At 39.6% G+C, this 19,574-nt stretch overlaps 2 protein-coding genes across 7 annotated transcripts in view; both read left to right on the top strand.

The window, feature by feature from the left end:
- Positions 1–2,222, top strand: part of LOC111870049 (insulin gene enhancer protein isl-1) — a 252,674-nt gene extending 250,452 nt beyond the window's left edge. For 3 of the 4 annotated variants that reach the window (XM_023862007.2, XM_023862009.2, XM_023862010.2), the window contains one exon: positions 1,605–2,222. The gene's annotated coding sequence lies outside the window, so the exon portion shown is untranslated. Of the gene's footprint in view, positions 1–1,585 lie in introns of all 4 variants that reach the window. The other variant, XM_023862008.2, reaches the window with a different exon arrangement.
- An 11,693-nt stretch (positions 2,223–13,915) lies between these two features.
- LOC111870046 (proton-coupled folate transporter) overlaps positions 13,916–19,574 on the top strand; it is a 78,246-nt gene continuing 72,587 nt past the window's right edge. For all 3 annotated transcript variants that reach the window (XM_023862001.2, XM_023861999.2, XM_023862004.2), the window contains exon 1: positions 13,916–14,275. The gene's annotated coding sequence lies outside the window, so the exon portion shown is untranslated. The remainder of the gene's footprint in view (positions 14,276–19,574) is intronic.

Raw genomic sequence — 19,574 nt, forward strand, 5'->3', positions numbered from 1 at the left:
CATTGATATATCAATGAAGTTGCATAATGAGAGCAAGGAGTTGGAACATAGTTCAACTGTTAGCATATTGCCGCGTGTTGCCTATATAACGCGACAAGTAAGTTCACACGGGTCTCGGATTTGGCTAAGACGTTTATTGGACAATCACTTTTACATTCGCAAGTACAGCTATTCACAACTTCCACTATCACAATTTTTTTTATTGTTAGTGGGGTGGGACTAAGTCCCTTGTTCTGCGGCCGCTTCTGGCTTATTGTACCAGCCCCAGATGATAGGTGAGGGTGATTGTGGGGCAATTGGTGGTAGGAAGATTGGCAGGGGAAACCGAAGTACTCGGAGAAAATCTGTCTTAGCGCCACTTTGTCCACCACAAATCCCACTTGACCAGACCCGGGATGGAACTCGGGCCGCCTTGGTAGGAAGCCAGCGACTAACCGCTTGAGCAATGGCGTGGCCAATATCGCAGTTACTTGAACCGCTGATCTTGGTGAAGTGTAGTTACTATAGGATTCTGACGATGGTGTATAACACATTGATATATTGGGTTTTTGGACTTTATCCATCGTCCTGGTTTTTAAGATAACAAATAGAAACACGACGTTTCGGAAACTGGATCTGTTTCCATCCTCAGGTGAAGGAAACTGGATCTGGACCAACTGAATAAGGTTTTCCTTCACCTGAGGACGGAAACAGATCCAGTTTCCGAAACGTCGTGTTTTTATTTGTTATCTTAAAAACCAGGACGATGGATAAAGCCCAAAAACCCAATATATCAATTGGTGAAGTGTCTTCTGTCCTTTGTCTGATGCGAACTTGCCTCTGCTCTAGTCGGAGTTACGCTGAAAACTGACTGGTCTCGTCGAAGCTGGACTTTTGTAAGGTGCACTCGGGCTGAATAGAATGCACCATGTTAAAGGGTTCGGTTTTATCAGCTGGTAGTAACGTTTGCATTGATATTCTTCCATTTCTGGGGAAACGCATTTATTGATTTGGCTATTCCTATGCAACGGTCTGCTGGCATTGCGTTTCCGCTGAAGTATAAATTCTTATCGCAGCCGTTGCCTATCAATGGACATCTTACCGCCCGGCTTTTTGGAGGCACGCCACAATATTTATTTGTCCTGAAAACTTCAAATCCTTCATGAAATAGTACTAAATTATTATCTATATTATAATCATTAAGGGCACAATTCAGAAGACGGAAAATATTTCGTAATTTTGATTCTGAACTAACACATGGAAACATTCATGATTTGATAAACGTTAATTATAAATTAATTATATCTATTTGGAATGCATGACCAGTATTAATTCCTTCTATGGGTAATAAGAATGTCACGGTTAGTTTTGAGCCAATTTAACATCATCTAATAAGAGGCTTCCATCTCCCATATACTTTCTGCAACTGGCAATTTCCCATATATGTAATATAGCTTCTTATTTCTTGAAGCTCTCTATAAGCACCCAACTGAACCATCTTAAATTACTCACTACATAGGCTGTATAATTAATCTTGTTAGTCCTAAGTATATTTATGATAATAAATATTCTTTGACATCAAAATATACGACATTGAAATGTGCAGGTTTTGTTTGTTGTTGCAGATTCTGCCATATGCTTCCTGCAGGAGGAGGCACGTGTCTTCAACCGGCAGCATCAGCGAGTTATGTCACTAGTGTAGCCGCGGGAATGTGTATAAAGCAAGAGAAACTCTAAAAGTATCGAAATATATAGATCACTGTGTGAACTCACACCGAGGCAGCGTTCACTTGCACTCCACTGATTCGTTACACAAAGTGGCTCATTTGTATCTATAGCGATATCTGTAGTCACAGCTCAGAGAAACTGTGAAACGGTTAGTAAAATGATCTGCTGTCGAATTTCTTAATTGAAATTACATTTGTTAATACGGGTTGATTTATCCATAAATAAATAAATATTGTATGGGACTACCGAAACTATCTGTTTTCCACCAAGATTTTCCTTAAACTGTCGCCGCTGAAAATAAACAATTATTGAAAGTTGTGACGTCACACACATTAACCCGGGTGAGGCTTAGAAGTCGGTTTTTCTGTACTTATTCGTAATTAGCTTTCCTCTGCCGTTTTACAAACTGTTCGTGTAGTTATCGACACTAAGATGTATTCGTGCCGGTCACGGTAGCCGAGCGGTCTAAAGCATGTGCTGTCTTCGCTCGCTCGGAAGCCTGGATCGTGGGTTCGAATCCCACTCAGGGCATGGATGTTTGTGTGCGTTGTTATGTGTTTATGTACAGGTAGAGGCCTTGCGACGAGCTGATCACCCGCTCAAGGAGTCCTACCGTATGTCTAAGATCTAATAAAACCAAAGTAAAACGGAGAGTTTCATGGAGGTAGGCCTAGGCCCAAATGAGGGCTGTAGCAACAATGGAAAAAAAGATGTATTCGTACTAATAATTGGCCTTGAAGGGATTCAACAGTAAGTAAAAAAATATGTAGTTCCGTATTATAATTTACATACAAGAATGGATTTATTTTAATTGTGTGTTTTCGTAGCACGTACTAAGAATAAAATATGCGAGTGATAATTAAAATCTGGAATATCATTGGAGTGCAGGTATCATGTTGCCTTGGTGTGAAGCACTGGTTTGTACAGAACTTTCACCAGATCCCTCGTGTGCGTATGGGTGTGAGTGTGAAAGTGCAACTTGAAGCATTCGTCAACTGCTGAAGGCGTCTTCTTCACAGCAAAACACTACTGACTGGAATTGACCCAACGATCTCGTTGTAGCCAGTCATAATGTACTATAGTGTATCTAAGATAAACTTTCTTTGGGGAGGGAGGGGGGACAACATTTGTCTTCTGAAGTTTCATATTTCATTCAGTATTCTGAAAACAAATACATTGTTAAAATTATGCTATTTATATTTGATTGTTTTGGATCTGATTATGTGTTTATTAGTCTCGATTTTAAGAACCGTGCAACAAGAAGCTCCAAATAAAATTGAAATTTATTCATGCTTTTTTTTTAATTAGCACTTGCTGGTGGATATGAAAATTGTATAGGTGGCCTGAATTTTAAAATTAATTGAGATTGTCACCAGTATCAGTCAAAAACCTATTGTTTGTGTTTTTATAAAACTGTTTGTCGTTTATTATTAAAGGATATTCTCAACATTTTCGCAAGGGGAACCACTGTACCGAACCGAACAATATTATGTGTGACCAAACTATATTATTTGAGTTTCAAATTACATAGATTCCTCAGCGTTCTCCTTAAACGTTGCACGATTCAAACGCTTATTTAAGAAATCTGCAAAATTTATATCTTGTCTTCTTCCACTGAATTGCATAGACTCTCTAAACACAGGGTTAAATGCTGGATTCAATATTTAAAAAGATGGTACTAAGGACAATATCAAACAAGTGTCATTATTCTTATAAAAATACAGAATTGAACATTTCTATGAAAGCACCTTCAAAGTAGTCTGTTCTTCCCTAGGGCTAATAAATAAAAATGCCTTTATTTAAGAAATATATAAAATTGTAAAAAATTATGAAAATTGTTGTTTAATGGATTGACATACGTGTATGTGTTACGAAACGCAACGTTTAGTTAGCATCTGTAGGTTAATAATTTGATAAATTAGCCACCAGGCACTTGTCTCTATATACTTGAAACATGCGGTCTCTTTTATACTTCAACATTCTATCAGATGTAATATATTTGAAATAAATTCTCCAGTAGTAAATATAGACATGCAATTATCAGACTAAAAAGAAACTCTAAGCGTCTAAGAATATAAGCAGACTTTGAATCATGCATCTCTGTAAGGAAAACACTGGGAAATTTTCTTAAAACAAATATTTTTGTGACCTTCTATGTGAGCGAATTCTAATTCTGAGAATCGTTTATCCCTCTATTAAAGTGAATAATTCTTAGAAAAATTATCTAAATTAATTTTATATTTTATACAGTGATAGAAGCTTGTGTGAATGCCAGTTGTAACATTTTTATACAACCATTGTTCAGTTGAAGATTAAGAATCAGGAAGCAGGATCTAAGAACCCACCAGAACAAAGTCTTTAAGTGAACGTCGATTTGTAAATGGAGGCCTGGGTAATCTCACACGGATCGTACAGTTGATAGCGTTGTTATTTCAGATCTCCTTGCATTCGTGTAGAAGCAATTTATTATAATGTGAAAAGCACAATTTCTGTTCAGTTCCCAAGAAACTTAAACAGTAAAATGTAAGAAAAGTCGCACAAAATAAGAGAAGCGTGGAACTTAATACCACAGCAAACGATAATGACCTCGGTGCAACTTCACAGTACACTTAACTCAAATTCTTTAATTCGTATATGACTTAACAACGCTAATTCAACTACAGTTGCTATATGGAGTGAGATTCAGTTATAAGGACAATTGAAATGATAAATCAATAACGCTCTATGAGGATATTATCATTTTATATTTCAAAACCTTACACCTCCATTTGTATGGAGAGAATAACAGAAACTTTAGAACAGCCGGAAGTACAGAAAAGCCAGTATATGTAAAAGGAATCTCATCCTTGTATTTATTTATGCACGATGTCATGAAGACACATGGGGAATGGAGGTATACCTCCACATATTCTTAACCTTAACACTAGACGGGAGGTTAGTGACCAGCTTCACTGCTCGAAATCTTTAACCGCAAAGAAAGATTGACATGAAGTTGGATGGGGCCCAGAGCCAGGACGGATGCTGCGAAACACTGAAAAGTTTAACTCCCTCTAAACCCTTCTAAAACCTCACCAATAAACCAAACTGCTTGGTGAGAAATATATTGATGTGACTCATTCTCATGTTGTGTAAACGTAATTAACATTATGCTGCCATTGATATGGCTGATTGTTGCATAAGCAGCCAGGTTTCTTGGCGTGAGAAGGATAAGTACAAGGTTTATAAATAACAAAACCAAAGCTTCTGGTTCAGGCTAAACTATGACTTTCAGTTTTATTTATGAAGATAGTCCTTCATATCAGCGTCAAGTACGGTCACGAAAATAACTCAGAATAGTCAGTCGCTGGTCAGAATTTGATACTTCATATATGAGAGCCCAACGCGCTACGGTTGTAACGTTCTTGTCAGAACACCCTAATAAAGACCTAAACCATTTTCGGAAATGTGTATTTATAACTAAAGCAATCGTTTACCTTCTGTTGATGCAGATGAAAAACCACAATTATTATTATTATTATTATTATTATTATTATTATTCTATTTTCAAGAATATTCACACAATTTTAAAATAAGTTGTATGATTGTAAAAAATCGAGTTTAAGTACAACTGCCATAGGCCATAGGCCATATGCGCAACTTCCTCATAGAAAGCCACCCAAGGTCTCCAGACCATTGCACGTGTAATAACAATTTCTTAATATTGCATTTATAGTCCAGTAAGATAAAGGTATCCCTGTAATAGGCCATGGAGGCCCATAGGGTTGTGAGACGTCGAGGCTCCTACATTTTCTAGACAATCGACCCACAGATGGGGATAAGCCTTACGCAACGGCAGCCCTTTACACCCCAGGAAGATACCTGGTACTCATTTCTGTTAGAGGCTGAGTGGACCCGAGGACCAAAGTGCGGCTGGAAGGATTACATCAATTGAAAAAGAAAAACGCGACCTTCCGGCTTGTAGCACAGCGCTTCCAGTTCCATGCAAAAGAAAATGGAACTATAAAGTACGTTCGAATTATTTTCCGCCATATCGTGGAATCCAGAAATTTGAAGTAAGGATAAAAGTGAAGAGAAAAACAATTTATACGTCTTTTATTATCTCCTTATGTTTACCGATTATAAAACTATAAATTAATAAATATTCTCTTTATTATCTCATGAAATGAATAACCTATTTCTGTAGAATCATTCGAGGAGAATACCCAACATTGTTATTATGTAATATATATATATATATACACTTATATCAAAATTATCCGCGATAATAAAACTTCGGATAACTACATATAGAGCAACTGAATTAATTTAGTAGTTTCCAATTTGTGAGAAACTAGGACACAGAGGGAATATAAGTACAGATCTAGAAAACTTGAGGAAATTTCTAGAGAACATGTATTAGGAATTCTGAAATGGCAAATTATTTTCTTTCATAAATATCAGAATTTGGAGCGAAACGAAACCATAACAGAATTAACACTACTAAAACCTGTTCTAAAACATCATTAACAGTTCTTTCACTGCAAGGTAAGAAAAAAAATGACCTGGAGAAATTGGGAAGTAAATATGGATTAATTTTATTTAATGCAAAATTTTGGACGCAGAAATATATGGCATTACATTATGTTAAATGAGTGAAGAAAATTGTTTATCAAACAGAGTTTTCAGTTTTAAAGTAAAAGGAGAAATGAATTTTGAAACCCTAATTAAACATATATTCGCCATTATGGTTCTTAATGGTAACTGTACGTTACCACCGATACTGAAGCTTATCTTCATGGGTGCATATCGGTCGTGCACATACCTGCCTCTCCTCAGATGTGCAGGAATCTCGTACACCAGGTTTCATTAACAAACCCGTTAAACCAGTGCATAAACAAGTTCTGCTCCGACATTCCAGTGACATTAGCGTACGATTTCTAAAATTCAGAGAGTGTACGAACCTACATGAGTTAGAACAATCAGCAGAGTAATCTTATATCATTGCTTAAATGAAGGCCTAATTTGGAGAGATATTCGTTGGCCCGATGTTTCAGCTCTCAATCTCATACTACAAGCACAGCATCGTTTCAGAAATCACTATAGTGCACATTAACACTTGCAATTCTGTTCTGTCTACAGTAGCCTTTGCTTGGTAGCGGCTTCTAATAGTGGAGATTCTTCTGCTTCCTTGCTTACGGTTGAACCACAGATTACGAGACTCACAACTAACTGATTAGTCTGATCTGGTAATTTGCTGCTAGTGTTGGCCAGCACTGACTTGTCGGTCGGGTAAATTTCCGCTTGTTTTTCCCAGCATAGTTGTTCTCAGTTCTGTCGGAACTAATGACCAAATTTTTCTTTTTGCAAGACCATTTATATGTTTGTAAATAGGGCCACCTCTTAAAGGAGAGAAGGGGTTGGTGCCACATTCATTACAGTGTACTAATTTGCTGCTGTTTGTTGACTGACTGTGGGATACGTTGCCACCTACCCTTGCCAGCTCTGTCTTTCCTCTTTTCGGCTCCGAGGGATCCATGAGAATGGCACTTCTCCGTCACACGCTGGTAGTAACCACGGATCGACTGTGGGAGCGCAAGAGAGCCAGCCCCTTTCCCTTCCTGGGAAATTTCCTTCACGCATTCTTGGATAAAGCTAATTGTTTTCCAGGTTTCCGTTGGTCCCGTTACGTCATCATACATATGGATTTTATTTTACCATCGTATAAACAGCCAACATTTTTGTAAACATTACTACACCAGATCTGTGCAACTGGTGCCTTATCGGGCAGCAAAACGAAAGTTTTCAAATTGTTTTTTTATAATCTTGGCCTTGACGATATGAGAGTAACGAGTGAATGAAGTTCAGAGGCGCTATGCTGCAGAAGTAGTGATGAAAGGGGATAAGGCTCTACTAGACTGAACTTCCGTCATTCTATTTGCGGAATCGATATAAATACGAGTAGGGAATTGGGACTATAAAATGGTAAAGCTAGTTCGCATTACGTTTGGTAAAGGAGATATTGAATTCTGTTGCACATTTTCTCTTGTCTGAGTCTAGTTTCGGGAGAAAGGCCAAATCCCGAAACGTGCCTGCTAAATATGCAGAATCTCTCCAAAAAGACCGTCCAGTTCATTTGTACATATTAACTCAGAAAGAGGACAAACATCATTGTGTTGCCATTGATCACAGATTCAGGCGAACATATCCTCGTTGCATTCACAGTGCACATCCAGTATCATCTGCAGTCGTCTTTCGAAACTGAACACTATTCCAGTTAAATTGTGTTCTTTGCTGTTGATCAAAACTGCTGAACCTCTTCTGTTTTTTCAATTGTCCTTGAGTTGTTTTTGTAGAAGTTTATAGTAAAAGGAGGGGCACGCAGTAGCGTAATTGGTTGAGGCACTATGATACAAGCCGGAAGGTCGCGGGTTCAAGTCCCGATGAGGTAATTGGATTTGTTTTCAATTGACCTAATCCTTCCAGCTGCACTATGGCCCTGGGGTCGTCTCAGCCTCTAACAGAAATGAGTACCAGAATTAATTTAATAATTTTCCTGGGGGTAAAGGGCGGCAGGTGCGCAGGGCTGACAACCTCGCCGCCATCTATGAGCCGATTGTCTAGAAAATGTGGGAACCTCAACATGTCACAATCCTATGGGCCTCCACGGCCTGTTACAGGGATACCTTTACTTTTTTACTTTTTATAGTATAAGGTAAAGTTTTCCCTGTGCTTAACTAATTAAGCGCTATGCCATGAAGACGTATGAGGGAGTGGATCTACATAGGAATTTATAGTACCCTTATTTAATAAAATCGTACAAGACAAAATAAGATCAGATGAGATCTCTAAAGCGTACTGACTGTGTCTACATGCGCAGAAAATCGATTAGACAAGACTCCATTGGGAGAATGCGCATTGAAAATGTTCATAACTTCGTTGGTTGTATAAGATCGAGCTCCGTGCTATTGGACAAGGAAGTTCCATAGAAATTTCCCTACATACATTGAAGGAACACAGAAATTGTTCTTCGAGGACATGGCAATAACGCTCACCACCAGCAGTACCTTCAGGAGAAGTTGGTTCAGTTACATTCCGAACCGCAACAGCTCGCCACACGGCGCATATTTCGGTACGGAATTGTGTTTCAATCACTTCGTCAAGTTTTCTATAGTCTTTTCATATTTATTTTGCTTCTGTTTGTTAATCCTCCTAAGTCAAACTGTTGAATAAATCCTCTTTCACATTCATCCCGAGCAAATGCTTGTTGAGTGCGTGCAATGTTTTCTAAATTTCTGACTGTTTTATTTTACAGACTGCATATTTCCTATTGTAATTTACAAATGCCAGTCATGTAAAACATGTTAAGCAACATGATGAGAGCCTGCTCTAAGAATTTTACCCATAATGCACGTTCATCTGAATAATTCAAAGCATCTGATAAAATCTTTTTCACTTAACGCAATCAGTTCTTTTCAGCAAGACTTCCTTATATTATCATTACAAACAGCACATTACATGTACCCTGCCTTAGACGTGATCAATGACATACATAATATTAGACATGAATTATATAGTAAATAAAGACAGCTGGAGCGACTCTTTTGGAGTGACTCTCTACTTTCCACATTGAACAATGTCAAAAAAGAAAAGTATTTTCCTTTGGGATAACATGACTTCTACTTCGGTAGAAATGCACCAGAGTTTTGGAGTAGTATATTGCTGCTAGTTTCGTGACCCAAACAACAACCAGGCTAATCGATTCTTGCTAGCTTATCCGGCATATGCTTCTACCTTGAAGATGGAGGCAGAACGTTCTTCGTAAAGGTGAATTTGTATCGGACTGCACGGCGTCACTTCCCAGAAGATTGTGCTGTTCATAGTCACCGGCGGGGGAAGAGGAATCCAAGAGACTTCCGAAAATAGTTGTGACTCAATATACAAACAATCGACACTGAGTCTTGTGAAGCCATCAGTGGGTGCCCTCATTATAACAGAACTCTTCAACTCTGCTGCTGTCCGTTTGCATCATCATTTGATTTATTTTCGAAATTCTTGTTGTATATTCGAAATATGGCTGAACAAAATTTAGGCCTGCAAGAACTTTCATGGATGATGGCTAGTAAGGGGCCAGAATTTTGGCTTTATCATAAACACTGAATTATAAAAGAAAAGATCCGACATAGGGACAGTGCAGTGAATACTGAGATTAAATAATATAACATGAGGGAGTGTGACTCTAGACGGGGTTTTGGACTGGATATTGTATTTATTGACCATTTTAACACACAACTCGTAATTACACGCAGTCGCTGAGCTTTACTGTACAAATCACTGTGATAAAGTCTTTTCCAGCATGCAGTGTGTTCACAAGTCGTTGCCTGGTAATTGACTGAAATTCCAAGGGAACAGCAGTGTGGCCAGAAGAAGAATAAGAAGACTTAGTGTGTGACGTTACGTGTGCTATAGTTACAGTAATCTTGAGAGCGTAAGAACTAATTGTAGTTACGACTAATGAAGATCCAATGAACGGATTCACCTAACCAAACCCGCGTCTTAGTCACTGTGATAGACTGACAGTATATTGAAGCCGATCACATCGCATCTAAAGCACGAAATCTCTTTCCTACATCACTGGGATCGTGGGTTCGAATCTCATTCCAGGCATGGATATACGTCTACTTTCCTCTGTGTTTGTATTTTCCTGTGTAGATAGCGGCCTTGCGATGGGCTGATCCCCCGTCCAGCGTGCCCTACCAACTGTATTTAAGGTTCCTATTTTCAGAGTAATTATGAATCAGAAGAGGCCAGAGGGCCTAACCGGCCAAGAAGAAGAAGAAGAAGAAGAAGAAGAAGGGGAGAACACTTACTGAACTGGAAGACAATTTCATAATGTGAGCCATGGCTTAAAAACGAACAAAAAAACTCGTGATCCAGTCACCTAGGCAAACGTTGTATGTAAATCCGCCCCTGTCACAATGAATTACACTCGCTGCCTTCATGACACCACTTGAAACGTTTAGAGTATTTGATTCGTTCTTCCTGTTTCACTCTGAGAGAACACCATTGCAGTAAAAACTCGGCGTCTTGTTCGCTGTCGCCTTCTGTTGAGACGCGAGGAAGACTGACTTCTCAGCCTGAAGATCCTCTTACAGCTCAACCTCAACTCTTGAGTTTATTAATCGTAAACTTTTCGTATAAGACTTCCAATTTGTCTGCATTTTATTTGCATCAGAGTTCTGGATATTTGACCTCTCAAATTACCCTGCTTTTTCGTTGCCTCTTTTCTTACTTCTTCTTTCTCCTTTTCTCTGCTTCAAGGATGCCCTTTCGGAGGAGGGGCTGCAACCAGAATTGCTAAACTTCGCCTGCAGACCCTGCAAGATTCATTCTCTGGGACAGGTCTATTGTTGCATAGTTATATACGAGGTTGGTTCGATCTGGGGTCTGGTCAAGTGGGATTTGTGGTGGACAATGTGGTGCTGGGGCAGGTTTTCTCCGAGTACTTCAGTTTCCCCTGCCAATCTTCATTCCACCAATTGCTCCACAATCACCCTTACCTATCGTCTAGGGCTGGTACAATAGGCTAAAAGTGGCCGCAGTTCAAGGAACTTAGTCCCACCCCACTAGCAATAATAAAATAATATATACGAGGCTGAGTTTGTAACTCCGAGAAGGGGTTTGTTTCTTTTTCTTAGATTTTCAAGACAAAATCTGCAGTTCTGAATGTGTGACAGTTACAAGGAAATATTCCTCAAAATTTGAAAGGCATAACTGTTTTTAGGTAGGTTCCCCATTAAAGTGACTCTACTTAAAAGTGGGTTACCCCCCGATCGGGATGTTTGTCGTGCAAATTTCAAAATGCTTGGTGTAGTACACTTTCAGTAAGCATTTGAAAACAGTGTCAAGTAGATTAAATTTTTCTGTGGAAAATGAGACAGGCGCACAACTGCTACATCATTATCCGTCTAGCCGGGTACACCGTGGAAATGAAACGTGCTTAATTTGGTTAAGCACATCGGCCTGTGTGGCATTCAGCAATCTCGTCGGGAAGGGTGTCACTGAAAAGCCTGGACCTCTTCTTTCTTTTTGAAAATATTGGTCACTTGCTGACATGCAGGTTGTAATGGATATCATGCACTTCTTTCTGCATATGAAAATGTTTGCATTTGGCTGCTCTTGAAGCTGGGTCTTGGTTTCACGTTACTTACTGCTGTTACGTCGAAGTAAAAGATTCTACTTGACAAATTCTTTATTTCCTCCACCTCTGACTGATGTCCGGATAAATATTTGCAAATTTTCGTTATGGATCATGGATTCTTGGTGCAGACCAGAGTAGTGGCTTTCTCACTGACAATTTGAAGGCTTCCTGAAAACAGGAATAATCAGTTCTTACTCGTGTTTCATTTTGATTTTAAAATGTACATGTTTCATTCAATACCTTATTGCTCATTAGTGAGCCACTCTTCTCAAATCCTTTGTTGTTATGCCATGACACATTCTCCGTTTCCAAACAGTGTAAAACCATGTAGATTTGCTGCTCTCACAGCGGCAGCTACGAAGATTTTTACCTTCTTTGATATGAAGCTGTGTAGTCTGATGAAAATCGACGTTACGGAGGCAAATATCCCCTCAGTCTTCAGGGTTGAAGAGTAAAGGAAGCAAGAAATCAGCATGATGCAGGCATCAGATTTGTTGCTGGTTTTATGCTTGGATTACAACTGAAAATTAAGGCTATATTGTCCTGCTAAATATCGGTTGATTTTGGTCGGAATACAGGATACAGAACTGTACAGCGCGAAACAGATTCCTTCTCAGGGGTTCATTCTTAGAGGCGTTTCGACTTTATCTTGTTCCCTTTTCTTGTGTTCTTTTTTTAAATACACGAAGGAACAATGAAAGTTTTACATGTTAACCCACAGCCGTTTTTTTTTTACAGTCTCCAAGGCTTTAGTCATTGAAAAAGGATTTTCTTCAAGACCCTGAATGGAAATTTAAAAAGAAAATCATATGTCACACAAAAATGTCCTAACAGGGTTCTATTATCGAACACCGAATGGGACTCAGAAAATTCTCCTCTGCTCTCGTCAATCAGAAATACTCCTCGCGTCACAAAGAAGTAGCCGCTTGCAAAATATAAATATAATATAGAGAATTGCAAAAGAATACTTGAAACTAAAGTTTGTGTCTCTCTCTTACATAAACCTTTACAGGAGAACAATTGTTACATAAACACGTTATCGGTACTTTATTCTTCATTTTAGCCACAGAACACTTCGCGTCCGTCGTGCTACTCTGAAAATATACAGTAATTACTTCTCTAAAGAATATTAACAAATTTTCGTCGAAATGGAGGCGCAGTGTGCTGAATATTAATTGTTATTTAAATTTGTTTCATATTTGAAACACTTAAGGTGTATATTCGAAGAAGTAATGGCAAGGAACGCCGGTCACGGTAGCCGAGCGGTCTAAGGCATGCACTGTCTTCGCTAGCTTGGAAGCTGGGATCGTGGGTTCGAATCCCACTCAGGGCATGGATGTTTAGTTTGTTTTTGCGTTTTTCTGTGTTTGTGTACAGGTAGAGGCCTTGCGAGGAGCTCATGACCCGCCCAAAGAGTCCTACCGAACGTGTAAGATCTAGAAAAACCGAAGTGAACGGAGAAATTCATGGAGGTAGGCCTAGGCCCACTGGGGCTGTAGTGCCAAGGGGAAAAAAATAGTAAGGAACAACAGTTCGGATGAGTGATTACACTGATATGACTTATTTTGATTTCAGAATATAATTATTTTTGAGGCACCGCGTTCAAATGTAGCTGTAGGTTTATGAAGAGCCTTGGATGCGCCGTAGCTCAAGCGGTTAGTGTCTGTCTTTCCACCACGGCGGCCCGGGTTCGATCCCGGGTCTGGTCAAGTGGGATTTGTGGTAGACAAAGTGGCGCTGGGGCGGGTTTTCTCAGAGTACTTCGATTTACCCTGCCAATCGTCATTCCACAAAATTCTCCATCATCATAATCACCCGGGGCAGACTACAATGGGTCAATCAGTGGCCGCTGTGCCGAGTGGACCCAGTTCGACTCCACCCCCCACTAAGCGAATTTAAAAAAAAAAATAAAAAAAATATGAAGAACCTGGGCAAAATTTCTGCTAGGCAGGGGCAAGGCGGGGGGACAGGGGCAATCACACTTGCATCTCTTCACTGCAGCCAAGTGAAATTACGTCATGTCGTGGAATGTTCAGTCGTAACATTAGATATAGTTTGTGCTCCGACATGATAGGACATGATTCAGTGTTTCATCAGCAGTTCATTGGTTCACTGATTTGTTCCTACCGTTATCCTATCGAAATTTAATTTGTATGTCAGTTAAAAACATATAGATTCATTTGATGGAACTAGTTCATGATCGTGTTGGAGTTTGTAATTGTGATTCTGCTACCAGGGAGTTCGTAAGTGGGTCGAAAATAAGTTATTTATAGTGCGTTATTGTATGCAAATCAGTTGCACTAAGGAAGAAGCAGAGAAGTTATTCAGTCAAGTAATGACCTCACAGAGAAATCTTGTCTCCGGACACTCGCTGTTCTACAAATAATAGAGGTAAGCGAAATATGATTACTTATACCTGCGTTTGGTGATGTTCCCCACTTGAACAGCAAGCCCTAAAATATATACTAATGCAAGAAAGTCATATTTGTGATTGGTAATGAGAGCAATAATAAAGAGAAGCAGACTATTGAAAATATTGATATTCCTTTGTTTCTCGCTCCAAGGGAATTGAAATTTCTCTTAAAACTGAAATAAGTTCTAAACGTTTATGACGATGGATAATGTTCAAAAACATAATATTTATGCACTTAAAATTGCTTTCTACTGGCTATTTTTTATTTTAAAGGAATTGATTTGTAGATCTGAAAAATTCAATTATACAGGACACAAGATTGATTAAAGCTCATTCTATAACAGTATTTCATTTAACTCGACGAGAAAAGTTACACACAAATTTTAATCTTACAACGCACTGTGATCAATTCCTTGTTATGTTAACGAAAATGGGGAGCAGGGTGTTCATAATGCACTGCGCCTGTCTTCACGGCAATGCAAGTTCAGATTCTGTGGCTGGGTTATGACCATTTGACCATGTTGCCTCCATCCTCATGTTGGAAGATTTCTACAGGGCGTAATAATCCAGGAGATAGCAGTCTGAAAGGAACCGATTGATTTTTATGGTGTGTGACGTCTTTTGTATTGCTAGTGGAGTGGGACTAAGTCCCACTTCTGGCCTATTGTACCAGCCCCAGATGAAAGGTGAGGGTGATTGTGGAGCAATTGGTGGATTGGCAGGGGAAACCGAAGTACTCGGAGAAAACCTGCCCCAGCGCCACTTTGTGCACCACAAATCCAACTTGACAAGACCCTTGATCGAACCCAGGCCGCCGCAGTGGGAAGCCAGCGACTAACGGCTTGAGCTATGGCGCGGCCCTGGTGTGTGACTTAGGCTCATGCCTACACATCGGCTGTACCGTAACTTCTCAGACTAGACATAACACACATGCAGGCCTGATATGTGCCCATGAAGGATATCCCCAACATGAACCTTAAGGATTATGCCCTTTGGCCTTATTAGTCCCCATTAAAATCTGCTATGGCGAATACTTTCCTCGTCGGTTTTTCAACATTTCTCTTCCTTCTTGTTTCAGAACTGTGATATTCTTGCCCTGTTTTAAAATGATCAATAGATATCGATATCTTGTGCCCCGAAAATCCTGTCTCTAATAAATCTGTAGGATCTGAGCTCGCGGCAGTGGTCATGAAGATTTCTATCTTCTGGGACGTTTCGGAGGAACGTCGCCTTCATCTTCAGGGTCGAAGAATATGCCAACCAAGAAACCAGCGTGAAGGAAGGATGCAACCAGAGCTCTTCTGTTCACTTTCAAAGGACTGCATGGTGCTCTATTCCAGAAGATAGAAATCTTTCTAAATTTTATTGACATTTCCTTCCGATAGTCTTCGCCCCTCTCTGTATCGGAGTAGTGCTCTGTTTCTGCACATACTTTTGAGCCGCATAGACTCACTGAAATTTCATTGGATACAGTTTCGAAGGCATGTCCTCACGTGTCTTGCTTTTAAATACATTCCTATTCATTTGTTTTCCAGAAATATATGATATTCTATACTCCTAGGTTTTGCTTCCATTAAACGTGATTTTTAATATAATTACTAAATTCAGTGACCTATCCTATTATTTATCATTCTCTAAATTTTTAATGGCATTAACTATGACTTTCACTGACTCATGGGGCTGAGCCATTCTTGAGAAACTGCAAATTGTGCAGCTACTCAAGAACTTACCATCATTCTATGGAACCCGAAGGTCCATTACCGTATACACAAGAGGTCCTGAACCAGATCGATCCAGCCCATGTCATCCCATCCCATCCTATCTGAGATACATTTTAATAATGTCCACCCACCTACATCTTCATCTTCCAAGTTGTTTCTTTCTTTCTTTCTGGCTCTCGCACCAGTATCCTATATGCATTCTTCTTCTCCCCCATTCGTGCTACATGCTCTNTTTTTTTCTTTCTGGCTCTCGCACCAATATCCTATATGCATTCTTCTCCCCCATTCGTGCTACATGCCCTGTCCATCTCATCCTCCTTGACTTGATCATTCTAATTTTACTAGGAGAAGAGTAAAACTTATGAAGCTCCTCATTATGCAGGTTTCTTCAACCTCCTGTCACTTCATCTCTCTTCGATCCGAATATTCTGAACACCCTGTTCTCAAACACCCTCAGTCTATGTTCCTCCCTTAATGTCAGAGACCAAGTTTCACACCCACAGAGAACCACAGGCAAAGTTATAGTTTTGTATATTCTAAATTTTTATGTTTTTGGACAGCAGACTAGAAGACAAAAGGTTCTAGACTGAATGGCAGCAAGCATTACCCGAGTTCAGTCGCCTCTTAATTTCCTCCTGAATCAGGTTTCGATCTGTTGACGTTGTTCCCAAATATCTGAACTGTGGCACATTTTCGAAACATCTGTTTCCTATCTTTATGTCATGATTTTGCCCTGCATTTTGGTGACGAGACAGTAACATATACTTAGTTTTCTCTGTGTTTACATCTAGGCCAACCTCCTTATTGCGCCAAATATAGTTTGTGTTTTTCTTTATGGCATCTATATTATCACCCAGTAGATTCACATCATTAGCGTAGACCAAAGCTGATGTGTCACACTTAATTTCAGTCCCACCTGGATTTCTTGTTCATTCCTAATGGCATATCCTACAGTAAAGTTTAGAAGCAGTCGCGATAAAGCATCTCCTTTTTTTAGACGATTTTGAATAGAAAAATTAACAGACAAATGTTTACCTACACGGACTTTACTATACGTTTAGTTTAAAAACATTTTAATCAGCCTGACTAGTTCCATGGGTCTCCCAAACTCTGTTAGAATATTGTACAATAATTCCCTCCCAACTGAATCATAGGCTTTCTTGAAGTCTATGGATAGCTGGTGTAGTGTCTCATCGTACTCCCATTTTTATTCCAGTATCATACGAGTGCAAAAGAATTGGTCAGTAGTAGATCTGTTACGTTGAAACCGACACTAATCCCCCAATAATTTCATCTATTGTATATATGGACCTAACCTTAAGGGAAGGATATTGGGTAAAATTCAGTATGAAGTCAATAGCAGTGATATCCTCGGATAATTACTACAGTCAGTTTTATCACCCTTCCTGTGCACTGGTAAATAGACTCAATCTACTAATCGGGCAATCTTTCTTTATTAAGAATAAATTTAACTATGACTTACTCGTTTATATCATTCGAAGGACACAACGAGTTTCATTATTTCTGGGAGAATTTCTCAAGAATATTTTTACATTTGTTTACAACCCGTCTGCATATATTTATTCTAAACTCTTCATATGAACATGAGTTTAATATCAAGGAAATGATGTTTACCTAACTAATAAAAATATGGTGATGATACGAGAAGTGTGACCACCTATTTTATGTTCCTTTTTGTCCTTCACATTGCTCCTTTTTCACCCCTCTGTACGATGTGTTTTCTTCTGGCCAATTCAGTAGCTGACGGATGGTGCTGAAAAAATTTCATTGCCGGAATATAAATTCCTTTAGCCACTCATACCTTCACTTATTAGTGGCCTCTCCTGTTTTTATGTATAGGCCTACATTTGTGGCTGGACTTATTGCCCAGTAGAACCGCTGCAATGATTTGGTTCCTTGCTGCACAGTCAATGCTGTTTTACACACACATGGATTCCTAAAGCATTCTGTGTCACACGGCAACTCAGTTTTTACCAGACTGAGTATACAAAGCCTGCAAAATGACAGCTCCCGAACTGTCGATATATCTCGTATTCTTCCACGATGGCGGACATTTCTAGTATGTCCTTTTTTACTCCGCAGATCGAAGACTTGGGTGGAGCCGTGTTTCATTTTTTTTTATTTCTCCTACGGAGGCTTTGAGAGTGTCGTAACACCCTCCTACTCCATCCATCAACCCATGCTGCCTAGAGGGTGGCAGAAACCTTGACAAGCTAGTGCAGTCCAAGGCTTAGGGGTAAGAAAGAAAGATAGGGGATAATGCAATGCGAACTTTTCCCTTTTATGTGCTAACTCCTCCCAATACGCCTTAAAGCCCTCCAATCAGATTTCATCTCCCGTACTCATTTACCCCCTTATCTGCGATGTTCCTCTATATTCGAAGATTTCTTAACTAAAATATTTCAAGTGATGTATTCAAGATTGCAGGCTTGTTTCTAAGCGGATATGGAAGGCATTACGATCTTAGCATATCATTGTCAGTGATAAGTAAACACGCTCTTCTCATAGTTCACTTCGTCGGTGCAATCCATCCAAATGCAACACAGACGAAGTGACAGGATCAAGTAAGTTTGGGCCCAACAACAAGTCTCTGTCATGTTCTCTTCCGTTGAATGATGTCAGTATAACAGTGATAATTAGTATCAGTGATTTGAGTTCACTAATTCGACGTTAGAACTGTGATGGAAAAGATTTAACTGTATTCCCAGTCATTCAGATAATGTGTAACATTTCAGAAAAATTTCAATTACTACGCGAGATTATGCTATGATGTAGGTATTGTCTCTCGGATTCTACTTTTCGGAACTAAGTGTAGTCGACTGGTCAGGTTCACGTTTCGACTGCTTTATCCACGAGAGTAGAGGTCCCTGTGCTCATTTTATAGGAGAATAGACAGACCCCACAGCAGGTCCGTACATTATGAAGAAGACAAGAATATCTTGCTCCCCCCCGTCAATAGAAGAACTGTTCGTTGCTTGTGCTGCTTGTAGCCTAGTTGCTATACCGACTGAGCTACCCCGGCTTACAATATACTTACGGAGGATATGAAATTGAGTCATTCATTCATTCATTCATGGAGCTGAACCCTTCTTGAGAAACTGCCATGCAGCTACTCAAGAACTTCCCAGCATTTTATGGAACCTGATGGTTAATTACCGTGTTCAAAGAGCCCTCCACTGGTCTCTATCCTGAGGCAGACCAGTCCAATCCATCCCATCACATCCTATCTCTCTACGATCCATTTTATTGTCCACCCACATACGTCTTGGTCTTCCCAGTGGTTTCTTTCCTTCTGGCTTTCCACTAATATCCTACGTGCAGTCCGCTTCTCCCCTTCGTGCTACATACCCTGCCCATCTCAACCTCCTTGACTTGATCATTCTTATTATACTTCGAGAACGCCACAAATTATGAAGCTCCTTATGATGCAGTTTACACCAGCCTTCCGTCACTTCGTCTCTCTTCGGTCCAAATATATTCCTGAGCACCCTGTTCTCAAACACCCTCAGTCTATGTTCCTCCCTTAATGTCAGAG

This window comes from Cryptotermes secundus, unplaced genomic scaffold, assembly GCF_002891405.2.
Source record: "Cryptotermes secundus unplaced genomic scaffold, Csec_1.0 scaffold165, whole genome shotgun sequence".
Taxonomy (NCBI): Eukaryota; Metazoa; Arthropoda; class Insecta; order Blattodea; family Kalotermitidae; genus Cryptotermes; species Cryptotermes secundus.